Below are 19465 nucleotides of genomic sequence, written 5' to 3' on the forward strand. Positions count from 1 at the left end.
TACCCCTGCTACCCTCGGTTAGATTTCATTGGGTTGTAAACTACCCTCTGTTAGGTTTCATTGGGTTGTAAACTACCCTCGGTTAGGTTTCATTGGGTTGTTAACTACCCTGTTAGGTTTCATTGGGTTGTTAACTACCCCCCTGCTACCCTCAGTTAGGTTTCATTGGGTTGTTAACTACCCCTGCTACCCTCGGTTAGGTTTCATTGGGTTGTTAACTACCCCTGCTACCCTCGGTTAGGTTTCATTGGGTTGTTACTACCCTCAGTTAGGTTTCATTGGGTTGTAAACTACCCCTGCTACCCTAGGTTAGGTTTCATTGGGTTGTTAACTACCCCTGCTACCCTTGGTTAGGTTTCATTGGGTTGTAAACTACCCTCGGTTAGGTTTCATTGGGTGGTAAACTACCCTCGGTTAGGTTTCATTGGGTGGTAAACTACCCTGCTACCCTCGGTTAGGTTTCATTGGGTTGTAAACTACCCCTGCTACCCTCGGTTAGGTTTCATTGGGTTGTTTACTACCCCTGCTACCCTCGGTTAGGTTTCATTGGGTTGTAAACTACCCACGGTTAGGTTTCATTGGGTTGTAAACTACCCTCGGTTAGGTTTCATTGGGTTGTAAACTACCCCTGCTACCCTCGGTTAGGTTTCATTGGGTTGTAAACTACCCTCGGTTAGGTTTCATTGGGTTGTTAACTACCCTCAGTTAGGTTTCATTGGGTTGCTAACCACCCCTGCTAATCTCGGTTAGGTTTCATTGGGTTGTTAACTACCCCTGCTACCCTCGGTTAGGTTTCATTGGGTTGTAAACTACCCCTGCTAACCTCTGTTAGGTTTCATTGGGTTGTTAACTTCCCTCAGTTAGGTTTCATTGGGTTGTTAACTACCTCTGCTACCCTCAGTTAGGTTTCATTGGGTTGTTAACTACCCCTGCTACCCTCGGTTAGATTTCATTGGGTTGTAAACTACCCTCTGTTAGGTTTCATTGGGTTGTAAACTACCCTCGGTTAGGTTTCATTGGGTGGTAAACTACCCCTGCTACCCTCGGTTAGGTTTCATTGGGTTGTAAACTACCCCTGCTACCCTCGGTTAGGTTTCATTGGGTTGTTAACTACCCCTGCTACCCTCGGTTAGGTTTCATTGGGTTGTTAACTACCCCTGCTACCCTCGGTTAGGTTTCATTGGGTTGTTAACTACCCTCAGTTAGGTTTCATTGGGTTGTAAACTACCCCTGCTACCCTCGGTTAGGTTTCATTGGGTTGTTAACTACCCCTGCTACCCTTGGTTAGGTTTCATTGGGTTGTAAACTACCCTCGGTTAGGTTTCATTGGGTGGTAAACTACCCTCGGTTAGGTTTCATTGGGTGGTAAACTACCCCTGCTACCCTCGGTTAGGTTTCATTGGGTTGTAAACTACCCCTGCTACCCTCGGTTAGGTTTCATTGGGTTGTTTACTACCCCTGCTACCCTCGGTTAGGTTTCATTGGGTTGTAAACTACCCTCGGTTAGGTTTCATTGGGTTGTAAACTACCCTCGGTTAGGTTTCATTGGGTTGTAAACTACCCCTGCTACCCTCGGTTAGGTTTCATTGGGTTGTTAACTACCCCTGCTACCCTCGGTTCGGTTTCATTGGGTTGTAAACTACCCCTGGTATACACAGTGATGACAGGCTCCATTTGTTTTGTAAAATGTGAAACAGCGCGTTTCTCATTCAATTCCTCCCCAGACAGGCAGACAGACCCTGAAAACAAGGCTGGTTTGATCTGCTATATGCCCTCCTTACCTCAGTCGTTAAGGGTGTGTCCCAAATGTATCCCTGTTCCCTATATGGTGCACTACTGTTGACCAGAACTTGGGAATAGGGTGCCATTTGGGATGACAGAAGTAGGGAATAGTGTGCGATTTAGGATACCAGAAGTAGGGAATAGGGTGCGATTTAGGATACCAGAAGTAGGGAATAGGGTGCGATTTAGGATACCAGAAGTAGGGAATAGTGTGCGATTTAGGATGCACTTTAATTGTTTGGTAGCCTCCCTTTCTTATCCTCACCTTTCCTACAGCGAAGATTTAAAAAACGTAATTAATTTGACAAGCCTTTAAACTCTATTAATCTTTAGATGTTCTCCTGTTAACTTGAGAATTTGAGAACGTTTTATATTCAGTGTTTTAGTTCTCGGTATATTAGGTTTGACTTGTGAACAGCGCTGTCATGCATTTCAAATGAGAAGACTTAATGCTTCTTCTTCTTGTTCATGTGTCTCAGTGCTTCAACACAGTCGTCTAGTGATGTGATGGAGAATTGGCTGCCGTCTTACAGGCTTTTAACAAACCATATTATTTTATTCGTTTTTTCACGTTGTTCATAACTTGTTTTGTACATAATATTGCTGCTACCTTCTCTATTTGACCGAAAATAACTTCTGGACATTAGAACTGCGATTGCTCACCTCAAACTGGACAAAGAGTTCTTCCTCAATGAGTCGGACGGGAGGGATATACTACTACAGGAGGGATATACTACTACAGGAGGGCGATACTACTACAGGAGGGATATAATACTGCAGGAGGGGGATACTACTACAGGAGGGAGATACTACTACAGGAGGGATATAATACTACAGGAGGGATATACTACTACAGGAGGGATATAATACTACAGGAGGGTTATATTACTACAGGAGGGATATACTACTACAGGAGGGGGATACTACTACAGGAGGGAGATACTACTACAGGAGGGAGATACTACTACAGGAGGGGTATACTACTACAGGAGGGAGATACTACAGGAGGGATATACTACTACAGACACCAGACCAGGCCCAGATCCCCGTGGTTCTACTACAGGAGGGATATACTACTACAGGAGGGATATACTACTACAGGAGGGTAATACTACTACAGGACGGTAATACTACTACAGGAGGGTAATACTACTACAGGACGGTAATACTACTACAGACACCAGACCAGGCCCAGATCCCCGTGGTTCTACTACAGGAGGGGTATACTACTACAGGAGGGATATACTACTACAGGAGGGTAATACTACTACAGGAGGGATATACTACTACAGGAGGGAGATACTACTACAGACACCAGACCAGGCCCAGATCCCCGTGGTTCTACTACAGGAGGGATATACTACTACAGGAGGGATATACTACTACAGGAGGGTAATACTACTACAGGAGGGTAATACTACTACAGACACCAGACCATGGGATGGGATGAACTGAAAGCACGTTTATCGTACCAACGGGACATTAAAAACTGTAATATCTTATGTTTCACAGAGTCGTGGCTGAACGACAACATTAATGACATACAGCTGGCCGGGTTATACACTATCAGCAGGACAGAACAGTAGCCTCTGGTAAGACACGGGGCGGGGGCCTATGCATTTATGTAAACAACAGCTGGTGCACAATATCTAAGGAAGTCTAGGTTTTTCTCGCCAGAGGTAGAGTATCTCATGATAAGCTGTAGACCACACTGTCTACCTAGAGAGTTTTCATCTGTGTTTTTCGTAGCTGTCTGCATACCACCACAGACCGATGCTGGCACTAAGACAGCACTTAATGAGCTGTATTCTGCCATAAGCAAACAGGTAAGCGTTGATCCAGAGGCGGCGCTCCTAGTGGCCGGAGACTTTAATGCAGGGAAACTTAAATCAGTTCTACCAAATCTCTGTCAACATGTTAAATGTGCAACCAGAGGGGAAAAAAACTCTGGACCACCTTTACCCCAAACACAGACTAGAATATGTTCTGGGGTTCTTCTGATGACATTGAGGAATAGACCACATCAGTCACTGGCTTCATCAATAAGTGCATCGAGGACGTCGTCCCCACAGTGACTGTACGTACATATCCTAACCAGAAGCCATGGATTACAGGCAACATTCTCACTGAGCTAAAGGGTAGAGCAGCCGCTTTCAAGGAGCAGGACTCTAACGTGGAAGCTTATAAGAGATCCTGCTATGCCCTCCGATGAACCATGAAACAGCCAAAGCGTCAATACAGGACTAAGATCAAATCGTACTACACCGTCTCTGACGCTCGTCAGATGTGGCAGGGCTTGAAAACTATTAGAGACTGCAGAGGGATGCACAGTCAAGAGCTGCCCAGTGACACAGTCTACCAGACGAGATAAATAACTTCTATGCTTGCTTTCAAATAACACTGAAACATGCATCAGCTGTTTCACGCGACGTTGTGACGCTGCCGATGTGAGCAAGACCTTTAAGTGTTCTAGGATGGGCACTTCTAATGTAAGTCTACGGCAGCACCCAGGGGGCTAGAATTGTCTAGCTCTACCCTTAGATTTGGGGATGACGTAGTGTCCCCATGAGTGACAGAACACTTAGCCAATCAAGGCGCAACTAGAGAAAATGACCAACCCCTACGTGTTTTCCGCTGGCTGCCCCACCACCACAGAAAGCACTGACATGAAAACATGAAATGACTCCGGGGGAATAGATATAACATCACTCAGAGATGCACAAAAAAAACAATATAACATTGAAAATGGGTGAATCTTTCCTTTAAATAGGGATCGGATTAGTGCAACTCTAGAAGTCTAATCCGAAGCCACTGAAGTGTCCGACTGAAGTGATTTGAGAGGGAAGCTACTCCGTTCTGCTGTGAACAGAGACTGAACATGCATCCCAAATGGAAACCTACTCCCTATGTAGTGCACTATATAGGGCTCTGGTCTATAGTAGTGCACTACCATAGGGTTCTGGTCTATAGTAGTGCACTATATAGGGAATAGGGCCCTGGTCTAAAGTAGTGCACTATATAGGGAATAGGGCCCTGGTCTATAGTAGTGCACTATATAGGGAATAGGGCTCTGGTCTATAGTAGTGTACTATATAGGGAATAGGGAGACATTTGGGATGCAGATAGAGACATCCTGAATACTTCTGGAGCAGCTTCCAATTTACAGAACTGGCAGATCTGTTACGTTCCCGGGATAGGTGTTGGGATGGGAGAAAGGGTATTTTCCGACACTGCGAATAATTTACAAGCCATGTGTTGTTTTGTGGTGAAACGTGATAATGAAAATAAATAAAGTTGAGATGATTTGCACCAGACAGAATCCACCAGACAGCCAGCGGTCCAATCAGATACCACAACAAGTCAGACGGGAGAGAGAGAGGTAGAGAGAGGGGAGGAGAGAGGGGAGGAGAGAGAGGTAGAGAGAGGGGAGGAGAGAGAGGGGAGGAGAGAGATCCTGTGTGGGGGAGACAGCAATCCCGCGTTCCCGAGCTGTTCGTATGTTGGGTGACAAACAGAGAGAGACAGACAGAGAAACACAGAGCCATGTGTTGTTTTGTGGTGAAAGAGAATGAAAATAAATAAAGAGAGATGAGACAGACAGAATCCACCAGAGAGCGGTCCAGAGATAGACAACAAGTCAGACAGAGAGAGACAGAGAGAGACAGGGAGAGACAGAGAGAGAGACAGGGAGAGGGAGAGACAGAGAGAGAGAGAGAGACAGAGAGAGACAGAGAGACAGAGCTGAGACAGAGAGACAGAGAGAGACAGAGAGAGGGAGACAGAGAGAGAGAGAGACAGAGAGAGAGAGAGACAGAGAGAGACAGAGAGAGAGACAGGGAGAGGGAGAGGGAGAGAGAGAGAGAGAGACAGAGAGAGACAGAGAGACAGAGAGAGAGAGAGAGACAGAGAGACAGACAGAGTTTGGAGGAGAGGCTCTAAATCCCCTTTTCATCCAGTCTCATCCTGCGACGGGGAAGATGAGCTGTCTCTCAAACAATGAGTGGAAACGGGGCTTGAAAGAGTTAAAAACGGATCAGGATTTAATTTCTGAATTAAAATGTCATTTTTTTCCCCGTGTGGGTGGCAGGCTGGTGGTTAAGTACAAGCGTATCCATTCATGATAATCTCTAGCCTATCCAGCCACAATGCCGCTATTGCCAACTCCTGGTGAGGACATGTGCAAAGCCAGGCTAAAGTGAAGAGCTGTTCTTAGCTGCCAACCACGTAATGTGGAATAAGGAGAGAGAAGATCCTTCCACAAAAAGTAGAGCCTAACTATTTTAACCTCAGCAGTTCAACAAGAGGCTCACACGGATTGTTATTGGAGAGCGATGATATCGTACTCTACACTCCATTTTCAGTCCTAACCGTGTGTATGTGACCAATAAGACACTGGTGAGAGGTAGTTCACCTATAGAGTACATGTTGCTATTTGGGATACAGTGTACTGTACACCACTGCTGTGGTCTTGGCTGGTTCTCAGGCTAACCATGATGAAGTCCTAACACACGTCTTGAAAGAATGGATGGGGATTTTACGTCAAACGGACAGTAATATAGGCCCCAATATAGAGGCCTGTCCTCCATCTTCCTCCCCCCGACTCACAACCCGTCTCAAATGACACGATTCATTGTTTGGTATACATTTACATGTTAGTCATTTAGCAGAGACTCTTCTCCAGAGCAACTTACGAGTAGTTCCCTCGTCTTACCACTAGGTGAGACGACAACACAATCCTATCATGTGCAGTACATTTTCCCTCAACAAGTAGTGCCCTCGTCGTAGCACAGCTAGGTGAGACGACAACACAACACAATCCTATCATGTGCAGTACATTTTCCCTCAACAAAGTATTTTGTCAGCGAAGTCAGTGCTCGTTGGTGCTCCGGTCGTGTCTGTAGATATACATCCTGGTTGTATGGTGAATGGATTAGAATGGGTCGTGTCTGTAGATATACATCCTGGTTGTACGGTGAATGGGTCGTGTCTGTAGATATACATCCTGGTTGTATGTATGGTGAATGGATTAGAATGGGTCGTGTCTGTAGATATACATTCTGGTTGTATGGTAAATGGGTCGTGTCTAGATATACATCCTGGTTGTATGGTAAATGGATTAGAATAGGTCGTGTCTGTAGATATTCATCCTGGTTGTATGGTAAATGGATTAGAATGGGTCGTGTCTGTAGATATACATCCTGGTTGTATGGTAAACTGATTAGAATGGGTCGTGTCTGTAGATATACATCCTGGTTGTATGGTGAATGGGTCGTGTCTGTAGATATACATCCTGGTTGTATGGTAAATGGATTGGAATGGGTCGTGTCTGTAGATATACATCCTTGTTGTATGGTAAATGGATTGGAATGGGTCGTGTCTGTAGATATACATCCTGGTTGTATGGTAAATGGATTGGAATGGGTCGTGTCTGTAGATATACATCCTGGTTGTATGGTAAATGGATTGGAATGGGTCGTGTCTGTAGATATACATCCTGGTTGTATGGTGAATGGGTAGATATACATCCTGGTTGTATGGTAAATGGATTGGAATGGGTCGTGTCTGTAGATATACATCCTGGTTGTATGGTAAATGGATTAGAATGGGTCGTGTCTGTAGATATACATCCTGGTTGTATGGTAAATGGATTAGAATGGGTCGTGTCTGTAGATATACATCCTGGTTGTATGGTTAGAATGGGTCGTGTCTGTAGATATACATCCTGGTTGTATGGTGAATGGGTCGTGTCTGTAGATATACATCCTGGTTGTATGGTAAATGGATTGAATGGGTCGTGTCTGTAGATATACATCCTGGTTGTATGGTAAATGGATTGGAATGGGTCGTGTCTGTAGATATACATCCTGGTTGTATGGTGAATGGGTCGTGTCTGTAGATATACATCCTGGTTGTATGGTAAATGGATTGAATGGGTCGTGTCTGTAGATATACATCCTGGTTGTACGGTGAATGGGTCGTGTCTGTAGATATACATCCTGGGTGTATGGTAAATGGATTGGAATGGGTCGTGTCTGTAGATATACATCCTGGTTGTATGGTGAATGGGTCGTGTCTGTAGATATACATCCTGGTTGTACGGTGAATGGGTCGTGTCTGTAGATATACATCCTGGTTGTATGGTGAATGGGTCGTGTCTGTAGATATACATCCTGGTTGTACGGTGAATGGGTCGTGTCTGTAGATATACATCCTGGGTGTATGGTAAATGGATTGGAATGGGTCGTGTCTGTAGATATACATCCTGGGTGTATGGTAAATGGATTGGAATGGGTCGTGTCTGTAGATATACATCCTGGGTGTATGGTAAATGGATTGGAATGGGTCGTGTCTGTAGATATACATCCTGGTTGTATGGTAAATGGATTGAATGGGTCGTTCTGTAGATATACATCCTGGTTGTATGGTGAATGGATTAGAATGGGTCGTGTCTGTAGATATACATCCTGGTTGTATGGTAAATGGATTAGAATGGGTCGTGTCTGTAGATATACATCCTGGGTGTATGGTAAATGGATTAGAATGGGTCGTGTCTGTAGATATAATGGATGATGGATTCACATAAACGGTGCAGCTCATATGTACAAATCTAGCCCCAAAACGTTTTAAGAACAAGCCATAGATATTCACATTCTAAGCGGGTCAAAGACTTTCTCTGCATCTCATGGTAACCCAGCACACGGGGCATCCAGACAGGAAACCTCGGCAACCACATGAAACAGGTGCTTTGTGTTGTCGGCTGCCTGCCGATCCTTAATAAATCCTGTTGGATCAGGATGTATGAGCTTGTTAAGAGGGTCTTCCAGCCTTTCACAGATCTTCACAAGTCTTAATTTCTGTAAATGAGAGGAGAAATGTGTAGTGTTACCTCTTATGAAACCTTTAACAGCCATTCCATAGTTGAGTCATCCACTGAGTGGTCATTTATTTATAAACAATTATTTTAAATTGTATCTAAACTGAAAGGCGAAGTTTTGAAGTAAAGATTTATTAAACCGCCATCTCAGTGTTTTTTTTCATTGGGAAGATTTGAAATGGACAAAGAATGGGATTATGATCAGATAGAATGGCCTGTAAGGTTTTTCTAAATTCCATGTTACCTGCAAAATCAGATGTTAAAACATAATAAATTCTCGAGAAAGTCTTAAAGCTAGCAGGAAAGCGTGTATAGTCCTTAGTTGTGGCCTTATGAAATCTCCAGATCTTGAAGAAGTTGTTTAAGTACATTGTAAGTGTTCACTTGTCATGACCGATGAGAAGGTCCAGATCCATCTGTCTTACAATCAATAATGGCAGTTCCAATAATAAGACTATAATCTGATAAATTGATCAGGCTTCTGGTTACAGAAGGGAGAACATCTTTGACATATGAGGTTAGGAGCAGAAATTAACTCAGAAAAAAAAAGAAACGTCCCTTTTTCAGGACCCTGTCTTTCAAAGGTAATTCATAAAAATCCAAATAACTTCACAGATCTTCATTGTAAAGGGTTTAAACACTGTTTCTCATGCTTGTTCAATGAACCATAAACAATTAATGAACATGCACCTGTGGAACGGTCATTAAGACACTAACAGTTTACAGACGGTATGCAATAAAGGTCACAGTTATGAAAACCTAGGACACTAAAGAGGCCTTTCTACTGACTCTGAAAAACACCAAAAGAAAGATGCCCAGGGTCCCTGCTCATCTGCGTGAACATGCCTTAGGCATGCTGCAAGGAGGAATAAGGACTGCAGATGTGGCCAGTGCAATAAATTGAAATGTCTGTACTGTGAGACGCCTAAGACAGTGCTACAGGGAGACAGGACGGACAGCTGATCATCCTCACAGTGGCAGACCACGTGTAACAACACCTGCACAGGATCGGTACATACAAACATCACACCTGCATGACAGGTACAGTATGGCAACAACAACTGCCCGAGTTACACCAGGAACGCACTATCCCTCCATCAGTGCTCAGACTGTCCGCAATAGGCTGAGAGAGGCTGGACTGAGGGCTTGTAGGCCTGTTGTAAGGCAGGTCCTCACCAGACATCACCGGCAACAACGTCACCTATGGGCACAAACCCACCGCCGCTGGACCAGACAGGACTGGCAAAAGTGGTCTTCACTGACGAGTCACGGTTTTGTCTCACCAGGGGTGATGGTCGGATTGACGTTTATCATCGAAGGAATAAGCGTTACACCGAGGCCTGTACTCTGGAGTGGGATTGATTTGGAGGTGGAGGGTCCATCATGGTCTGGGGTGGTGTGTCATAGCATCATCAGACTCATCTGGTTGTCATTGCAGGCAATCTCAATGCTGTGCGTTACAGGGAAGACATCCTCCTCCCTCATGTGGTACCCTTCCTGCAGGCTCATCCTGACATGACCGTCCAGCATGACAATGCCACCAGCCATACTGCTCGTTCTGTGAGTGATTTCCTGCAAGACAGGAATGTCAGTGTTCTGCCATGGCCAGCAAAGAGCCCGGATCTCAATCCCATTGTCTCAATCCCACATCTGGGACCTGTTGGATCGGAGGGTGAGGGCTAGGGCCATTCCCCCCAGAAATGCCCGGGAACTTGCAGGTGCCTTGGTGGAAGAGTGGGGTAACATCTCACAGCAAGAACTGGCAAATCTGGTGCAGTCCATGAGGATGAGATGCACTGCAGTACTTAATGCAGCTGGTGGCCACATCAGATACTGAAAGTTACTTTTGATTTTGACCACTGCTCTTTACTGGCATCATTCCTGGCCGTGCAGACCTGTTTAAACCAAGAGGCTTCTGTTCCTGGCCGTGCAGACCTGGTTAAACCTAGAGGCTTCTGTTCCTGGCCGTGCAGACCTGGTTAAACCTAGAGGCTTCTGTTCCTGGCCGTGCAGACCTGGTTAAACCTAGAGGCTTCTGTTCCTGGCCGTGCAGACCTGGTTTAAACCTAGAGGCTTCTGTTCCTGGCCTGTTCCTGCAGACCTGATTAAACCTAGGGCTTCTGTTCCTGGCCGTGACCTGACCTGGTTTAAACCTAGAGGGCTTCTGTTCCTGGCCGTGCAGACCTGGTTTAAACCTAGGGCTTCTGTTCCTGGCCATTCTGTTCAGACCTGGTTAAACCTAGGGGCTTCTGTTCCTGGCCGTGCAGACCTGGTTAAACCTAGGGTCTTCTGTTCCTGGCCGTGCAGACCTGGTTAAACCTAGGGCTTCTGTTCCTGGCCGTGCAGACCTGGTTTAAACCTGTTCCTGGCCGTGAGGCTTCTGTTCCTGGCCGTGCAGACCTGGTTAAACCTAGAGGTCTTCTGTTCCTGGTTTAAACCTAGAGGCTTCTGTTCCTGGACCTGGTTTAAACCTAGAGGCTTCTGTTCCTGGCCGTGCAGACCTGGTTTAAACCTAGAGGCTTCTGTTCCTGGCCGTGCAGACCTGGTTTAAACCTAGAGGCTTCTGTTCCTGGCCGTTCAGACCTGGTTAAACCTAGAGGGCTTCTGTTCCTGGCCGTGCAGACCTGGTTAAACCTAGAGGCTTCTGTTCCTGGCCGTGCAGACCTGGTTTAAACCTAGAGGCTTCTGTTCCTGGCCGTGCAGACCTGGTTAAACCTAGGGTCTTCTGTTCCTGGCCGTGCAGACCTGGTTTAAACCTACCTGGCCGTGCAGGGGGCTTCTGTTCCTGGCCGTGCAGACCTGGTTTAAACCTAGGGGCTTCTGTTCCTGGCCGTGCAGACCTGGTTTAAACCTAGGGGCTTCTTCTGTTCCTGGCCGTGCAGACCTGGTTTAAACCTAGGGGCTTCTGTTCCTGGCCGTGCAGACCTGGTTTAAACCTAGGGGACTTCTGTTCTGTTCCTGGCCGTGCAGACCTGGTTAAACCTAGAGGTTCCTGGCTTCTGTTCCTGGGCTTCTGTTCCTGGCAGACCTGGTTTAAACCTAGGGGACTTCTGTTGTTCTGGCCGTGCAGAACTGGTTAAACCTAGGGGCTTCTGTTCCTGGCCGTGCAGACCTGGTTTAAACCTAGAGGCTTCTGTTCCTGGCCGTGCAGACCTGGTTAAACCTAGGGGCTTCTGTTCCTGGCCCTGGTTTAAACCTAGAGGCTTCTGTTCCTGACCTGGTTTAAACCTAGGGGCTTCTGTTCCTGGCCGTGCAGAACTGGTTAAACCTAGGGGCTTCTGTTGCTGGCCGTGCAGAACTGGTTTAAACCTAGGGGGGCTTCTGTTCCTGGCCGTGCAGACCTGGTTTAAACCTAGGGGCTTCTGTTCCTGGCCGTGCAGAACTGGTTAAACCTAGGGGCTTCTGTTCCTGGCCGTTCAGACCTGGTTAAACCTAGAGGCTTCTGTTCCTGGCCGTTCAGACCTGGTTAAACCTAGAGGCTTCTGTTCCTGGCCGTGCAGAACTGGTTAAACCTAGGGGCTTCTGTTCCTGGCCGTTCAGACCTGGTTAAACCTAGAGGCTTCTGTTCCTGGCCGTTCAGACCTGGTTTAAACCTAGAGGCTTCTGTTCCTGGCCGTGCTATAGAAGAGGCAACAGTTTCACCAATTACATTACAAGATGTATTATTTTCTGGATTGACTCCTAAAAGAGAAATTGTATTATTGCATACTCAGTAAATGTTTATTATTGTTATGACCTGTTATTGCATACTCAGTAAATGTGTATTATTGTTATGACCTGTTATTGCATACTCAGTAAATGTGTATTATTGTTATGACCTGTTATTGCATACTCAGTAAATGTGTATTATTGTTATGACCTATTATTGCATACTCAGTAAATGTGTATTATTGTTATGACCTATTATTGCGTACTCAGTAAATGTGTGGAAAGCTACAGAGAAGCAGATGAGATCTAATCTTAAAATGTCATTCATACTCTCCAATATGGCGTAATAAAGAATTATTGTCGTGTAAAGAAACCATTTATATCAGATTCTTGGTCTGAGAAGGGTATTTATACTTTCAAAGACATATTCAATTTGAATGGACTCCTCAGTTTCCAGGATATCCACAGGTGTTTAATTGTTCCCTGGTTCATCATTTAGTCTTTACTCTGCCTATGGAGTCCTCTAGGTAACAGAACTAGTCTATCCATGCCAGCCTATGGAGTCCTCTGGGTAACAGAACTAGTCTATCCATGCCAGCCTATGGAGTCCTCTGGGTAACAGAACTACTCTATCCATGCAGCCTATGGAGTCCTCTGGGTAACAGAACTACTCTATCCATGCCAGCCTATGGAGTCCTCTAGGTAACAGAACTAGCCTATCGCCAGCCTATGGGGTCCTCTGGGTAACAGAACTAGTCTATCCATGCCAGCCTATGGAGTCCTCTGGGTAACAGAACTACTCTATCCATGCCAGCCTATGGAGTCCTCTGGGTAACAGAATTAGTCTATCCATGCAGCCTATGGAGTCCTCTGGGTAACAGAACTACTCTATCCATGCCAGCCTATGGAGTCCTCTGGGTAACAGAACTAGCCTATCCATGCCAGCCTATGGAGTCCTCTGGGTAACAGAACTAGCCTATCGCCAGCCTATGGGGTCCTCTGGGTAACAGAACTAGCCTATCGCCAGCCTATGGAGTCCTCTGGGTAACAGAACTAGCCTATCGCCAGCCTATGGAGTCCTCTGGGTAACAGAACTAGCCTATCCATGCCAGCCTATGGAGTCCTCTGGGTAACAGAACTAGCCTATCGCCAGCCTATGGAGTCCTCTGGGTAACAGAACTAGCCTATCCATGCCAGCCTATGGAGTCCTCTGGGTAACAGAACTAGCCTATCCATGCCAGCCTATGGAGTCCTCTGGGTAACAGAACTAGTCTATCCATGCCAGCCTATGGAGTCCTCTGGGTAACAGAACTAGTCTATCCATGCCAGCCTATGGAGTCCTCTGGGTAACAGAACTAGTCTATCCATGCCAGCCTATGGAGTCCTCTGGGTAACAGAACTAGTCTATCCATGCCAGCCTATGGAGTCCTCTGGGTAACAGAACTAGCCTATCCATGCCAGCCTATGGGTAGTCCTCTGGGGTTCTCTGGGTAACAGAACTAGTCTATCCATGCCAGCCTATGGAGTCCTCTGGTAACAGAACTAGCCTATCCATGCCAGCCTATGGAGTCCTCTGGGTAACAGAACTAGTCTATCCATGCCAGCCTATGGAGTCCTCTGGGTAACAGAACTAGTCTATCCATGCCAGCCTATGGAGTCCTCTGGGTAACAGAACTAGTCTATCCATGCCAGCCTATGGAGTCCTCTGGGTAACAGAACTAGTCTATCCATGCCAGCCTATGGAGTCCTCTGGGTAACAGAACTAGTCTATCCATGCCAGCCTATGGAGTCCTCTGGGTAACAGAACTAGTCTATCCATGCCAGCCTATGGAGTCCTCTGGGTAACAGAACTAGTCTATCCATGCCAGCCTATGGAGTCCTCTGTGTAACAGAACTAGTTGTACACTCAAAAGGAGTTGTTTCTAATATCTAAAGTTAATTTATTCTAGCAGCATGAAAACCAAATAAATTGGGAGACAGTATGGAGAAAATATATTTAGGATCGTCTGGAAATCCCAATCCCCAATTAATGAATAAAAAACATTTGCCATAGAACCTAACACCTAGAAAAAAGACATCACGTGGTTATTAGTCCACCACCAATTATGTGAGTTCTGCACCACTGGAAATGTCCCCCGGGGGGGTGGTTGAATTCCGGCGGAAAGTCAACGAAGTAGATAAAATACTGCAGGTACAGTAGTGATGTTACTTTAGGATGACTCTGATTGGTCAGAACGCCAACGGACAGTGTGGTTGGCAGGAACCACATCTGCTAAGTAAAAGTATTGTACAAACATGGATTCCACCTCGTCAGTTACCATTGCAACAATGGCTGCTCACGTTTAAGGAAATGGTACTTTTGGAGCACTTCACGCCCGGGATTCAAAGGTCAAAGGTGTCCACTCTGGACACACGGACAAAAGCAGTGGACATTTCTGAACTCTTAAAACCTCTGTGACTAGGGGGAGTATTTTCATTTTTGTTAAAATAACGTTCAACATTTCAGAGTCCTGATATTTTGCCAGGAATATAGTAGAATATGCATATGATAAGTTAGGATAGAAAACACTCTAAAGTTTCTAAAACTGGTTAAATATTGTCTGTGGCTATAACAGAACTGATGTTTAGCAGTCAAAAGCCTTCGATAAACTGGTCACCAAAAACACAAAAATAATATCCATCCGCGTCCTATTGAGCAGTGAATGGGCTACATGTCAAGCCCGAATACTTTTTCTACAGTTCCCGTTAGTTTTACGCCAATTTCATTTTCAGAAGTTTTACCCTTGGTTTGGTAGCATTGCGCATTTCACCTTTGGGCTCCCAGAGGATGTTTTGAATAAAAACATGGACCATGATTTCAAGACTTGAAAAACCAATTGATCCCCCGTGATCAATTTAATAGTTATTAAAAAATACCTTGAGGTTTGATTATAAAAGTAATTTGAATGATTTCTGTAAAATTATGGAGCAATTTTGTATATTTTTCGGAGGTTTCGTCTTGTAAAGGGGCATTTTTCTGCCAAACATGAAAAACAAATCAGATTTTCGCCTACAAAAATAATTTTTTGGAAAAACCCACATTGTGATGTTTAACTGGGAGTCTCATAGGAGTGCCAAAACATCCGAAGCTCATCAAAGGTAAATGATTTAATTTGATTTTAATTTGCTAATTTGGGTAGCGCCGGCTATTAATTTGATATTTTAAAAATCTGTGATGACTGGGGGTGATTAACAAATTAGCTTCTCATGCTTGTCTCAAAATATTTTACAAATCTGACTTGTGATTTTCACAATAGGAATATTTTCTAAAGTATTTATGTCCGTTTTAATGAAAGTTTGAGTTTTATTACGCTCCCTCATGCAGGATGGGTAGTCAAATATCCGATGATTTGACCAACGGGCAGGAACATCCTCCCTGTGAATAAATTTTAAAACTATTTCTAACTATATGATGTATTTTCATTTTTGGAAAATTACTATTCATATAAAATTATTTGATTTTTGTCAGGATGAGATGCTAGAATATGCATATAATTGACAGCTTAGGATAGAAAACACTCTAAAGGGGTGGGGTGTTCAATAAGTATGTCAATAAATGGATTGTATGAATCCTTTAAATTGAGATAATAAAAACTTGATTAAAAATAAGTAAAATGGAAGCAGGTTATCCTTTTCTCTCAGCCGAGCTAACAGCCAGCAAATCTTTCCTAATCTGCTTGATGGTGGTGTATTTACGATAGACAAATCTCTGTCCGTCATCTTGCGATTGTGTGGAAATCTGAGGCGTTTGTGCCCAGCTGTGGATAAAAAGACTGGTGGGCTAGCACTGCTAGCGTTAGCCTACTCCGTTTTCATGATGGCAAGCAGCTAACTGCTACTTAACAGGAATCCAGAACAAAAACTGACAGTCCCAGGCCAAGGGTCTTGAAATCTGTGGTTGTTCAGTAAACTACCGTACTCCCTCTGTTTAGCACATGGCCTCACATGTGAATCCTTAAAGAGATGGGTGGGGCTAAAGCTTAAGAGGGTGTGAACGATGCTGAATGGGTGTATACAAAGAAGAGTTATCCAGTAGGTACCAAAACATCCAAGGGACATTTTCCCAAAAGTGGGGTTTATCAACTTTCAAAGCAGAATGACTTTCCCATTGTTTGTCCACTGCTGTGTATGATAAACCGTTTTGTAGCTCTCTCTACTCTTTTCTTATATAGCACATGATCATGTCCATCCATATACAGTGAGGTAATATGTACAGTGAGGGAAAAAAGTATTTGATCCCCTGCTGATTTTGTGCGTTTAAAAAGATATGATCAGTCTATAATTTTAATGGTAGGTTTATTTAAACAGTGAGACAGAATAACAACAACAAACAAATCCAGAAAAATGCATGTCAAAAATGTTTTAATGAGGGAAATAAGTATTTGACCCCATCTCAATCAGAAAGATTTCTGGCTCCCAGGTGTCTTTTATACAGGTAACGAGCTGAGATTAGGAGCACACTCTTAAAAAAAAATTTCACACGCCCAATTTTTCAGTTTTTGAATTGTTAAAAAAGTTTGAAATATCCAATAAATGTCGTTCCACTTCATGATTGTGTCCCACTTGTTGTTGATTCTTCACAAAAAAATACAGTTTTATATCTTTATGTTTGAAGCCTGAAATGTGGCAAAAGGTCGCAAAGTTCAAGGGGGCCGAATACTTTCGCAAGGCACTGTACATGCCCGTCTGCCAATGAACATCTGAATGATTCAGAGGACAACTGAGTGAAAGTGTTGTGGTCAGATGAGACCAAAATGGAGCTCTTTGGCATCAACTCAACTCGCCGTGTTTGGAGGAGGAGGAGGAATGCTGCCTACGACCCCAAGAACACCATCCCCACCGTCAAACACGGAGGTGGAAACATTATGCTTTGGGGGTGTTTTTCTGCTAAGGTGACAGGACAACTTCACTCCATCAAAGGGACGATGGACGGGCCCATGTACCGTCAAATCTTGGGTGAAAACCTCCTTCCTTCAGCCAGGGCATTGAAAATGGGTGGTGGATGGGTAGTCCAGCATGACAATGACCTAAACACACAGCCTAGGCAACAAAGGAGTGGCTCAAGAAGAAGCACATTAAGGTTCTGGAGTGGCCTAGCCAGTCTCCAGACCTTAATCTCATAGACAATCTGTGGGGGAGCTGAAGGTTTGAGTTGCTAAACGTCGGCCTCGAAACCTTATTGACTTGGAGAAGATCTTCAAAGAGGAGTGGGACAAAATCCCTCCTGAGATGTGTGCAAACCTGGTGGCCAACTACAAGAAACGTCTGACCTCTGTGATTGCCAACAAGGGTTTTGCCACCAAGTACGAAGTCATGTTTTGCAGAGGGGTCAAAAACATTTTTCACATGTGTTTTTCTGGATTTTTTTGTTGTTATTCTGTCTCTGTTAAAATTATAGATAATTTCTTCTTCTTTTCTTTGTCAGTGGGAAAAATCAGTACAAAATCAGGGATCAAATACTTATTTCCCTCACTGTATCCTTTGAGAATTAAGTTCAGTCTATAATGGTACCCTATATGGTCAACAGTAGGGCACTAGAAAGGAAATAGGGGGTCATTTGAGGGTTTTAAGTAGGGCACTAGAAAGGAAATAGGGGGTCATTTGAGGGTTTTAAGTAGGGCACTAGAAAGGAAATAGGGGGTCATTTGAGGGTTTTTAATCTTTAGTCAGGTGAAGCCGTGAGACATGGTTTACACCTGGACTTGGAGTTTCATCATTCCAGACAAACACATTTATTAGCCAGTTAAAACACACAGACACAGAGAGAGAGAGAGAGACAGAGACAGAGAGAGAGAGAGGGAGAGGGAGAGACAGAGAGAGAGAGAGAGAGAGAGAGGGAGAGGGAGAGGGAGAGACAGAGAGAGAGAGAGAGACACACACTACAGAGCCCCAGGACAGCAGCACAATTAGACCCAACCAAATCATGAGAAAACAAAAAGATAACTACTTAACACATTGGAAAGAATTAACAAAAAAACAGAGCAAACTAGAATGCTATTTGGCCCTACACAGAGAGTACACAGCGGCAGAATACCTGACCACTGTGACTGACCCAAAATTAAGGAAAGCCTTGACTATGTACAGACTCAGTGAGCATAGCCTTGCTATTGAGAAAGGCCGCCGTAGGCAGACATGGCTCTCAAGAGAAGACAGGCTATGTGCTCACTGCCCACAAAATGAGGTGGAAACTGAGCTGCACTTCCTAACCTCCTGCCCAATGTATGACCATATTAGAGAGACATATTTCCCTCAGATTACACAGATCCACAAAGAATTTGAAAACAAATCCAATTTTGAAAAACTCCCATATCTACTGGGTGAAATTCCACAGTGTACATCACAGCAGCAAGATTTGTGACCTGTTGCCACGAGAAAAGGGCAACCAGTGAAGAACAAACACCATTGTAAATACAACCCATATTTATGCTTATTTATTTTATCTTGTGTCCTTTAGCCATTTGTACATTGTTAGAACACTGTATATATATATAATATGACATTTGTAATGTCTTTACTGTTTTGAAACTTCTGTATGTGTAATGTTTACTGTTAATTTTTGTTGTTTTTCACTTTATATATTCACTTTGTATGTTGTCTACCTCACTTGCTTTGGCAATGTTAACACATGTTTCCCATGCCAATAAAGCCCTTGAATTGAATTGAATTGACAGAGAGAGGGAGAGACAGAGAGAGAGAGAGAGGGAGAGGGAGAGACAGAGAGAGAGAGAGAGAGAGAGAGGGAGAGGGAGAGAGAGACAGAGAGACAGAGACAGAGAGAGAGAGAGAGAGAGAGACAGAGACAGAGAGAGAGAGAGAGAGAGAGAGAGAGACAGAGAGAGAGAGACAGAGAGAGAGAGAGAGAGACAGAGAGAGAGAGAGAGACAGAGAGAGAGAGAGAGACAGAGAGACAGAGAGAGAGAGAGAGAGACAGAGAGACAGAGAAAAAGACAGACAGAGACACAGAGACACAGAGACACAGAGACACAGAGAGACAGAGAGACAGAGAGAGAGAGAGAGAGAGAGAGAGAGAGAAAGAGACACAGAGAGACAGAGAGAGAAAGAGAGAGAGACAGACATATAGAGACAGACAGACAGACAGACAGACAGACAGACAGACAGACA

Source organism: Oncorhynchus tshawytscha, linkage group LG03 (assembly GCF_018296145.1).
Source record: "Oncorhynchus tshawytscha isolate Ot180627B linkage group LG03, Otsh_v2.0, whole genome shotgun sequence".
NCBI lineage: Eukaryota > Metazoa > Chordata > Actinopteri > Salmoniformes > Salmonidae > Oncorhynchus > Oncorhynchus tshawytscha.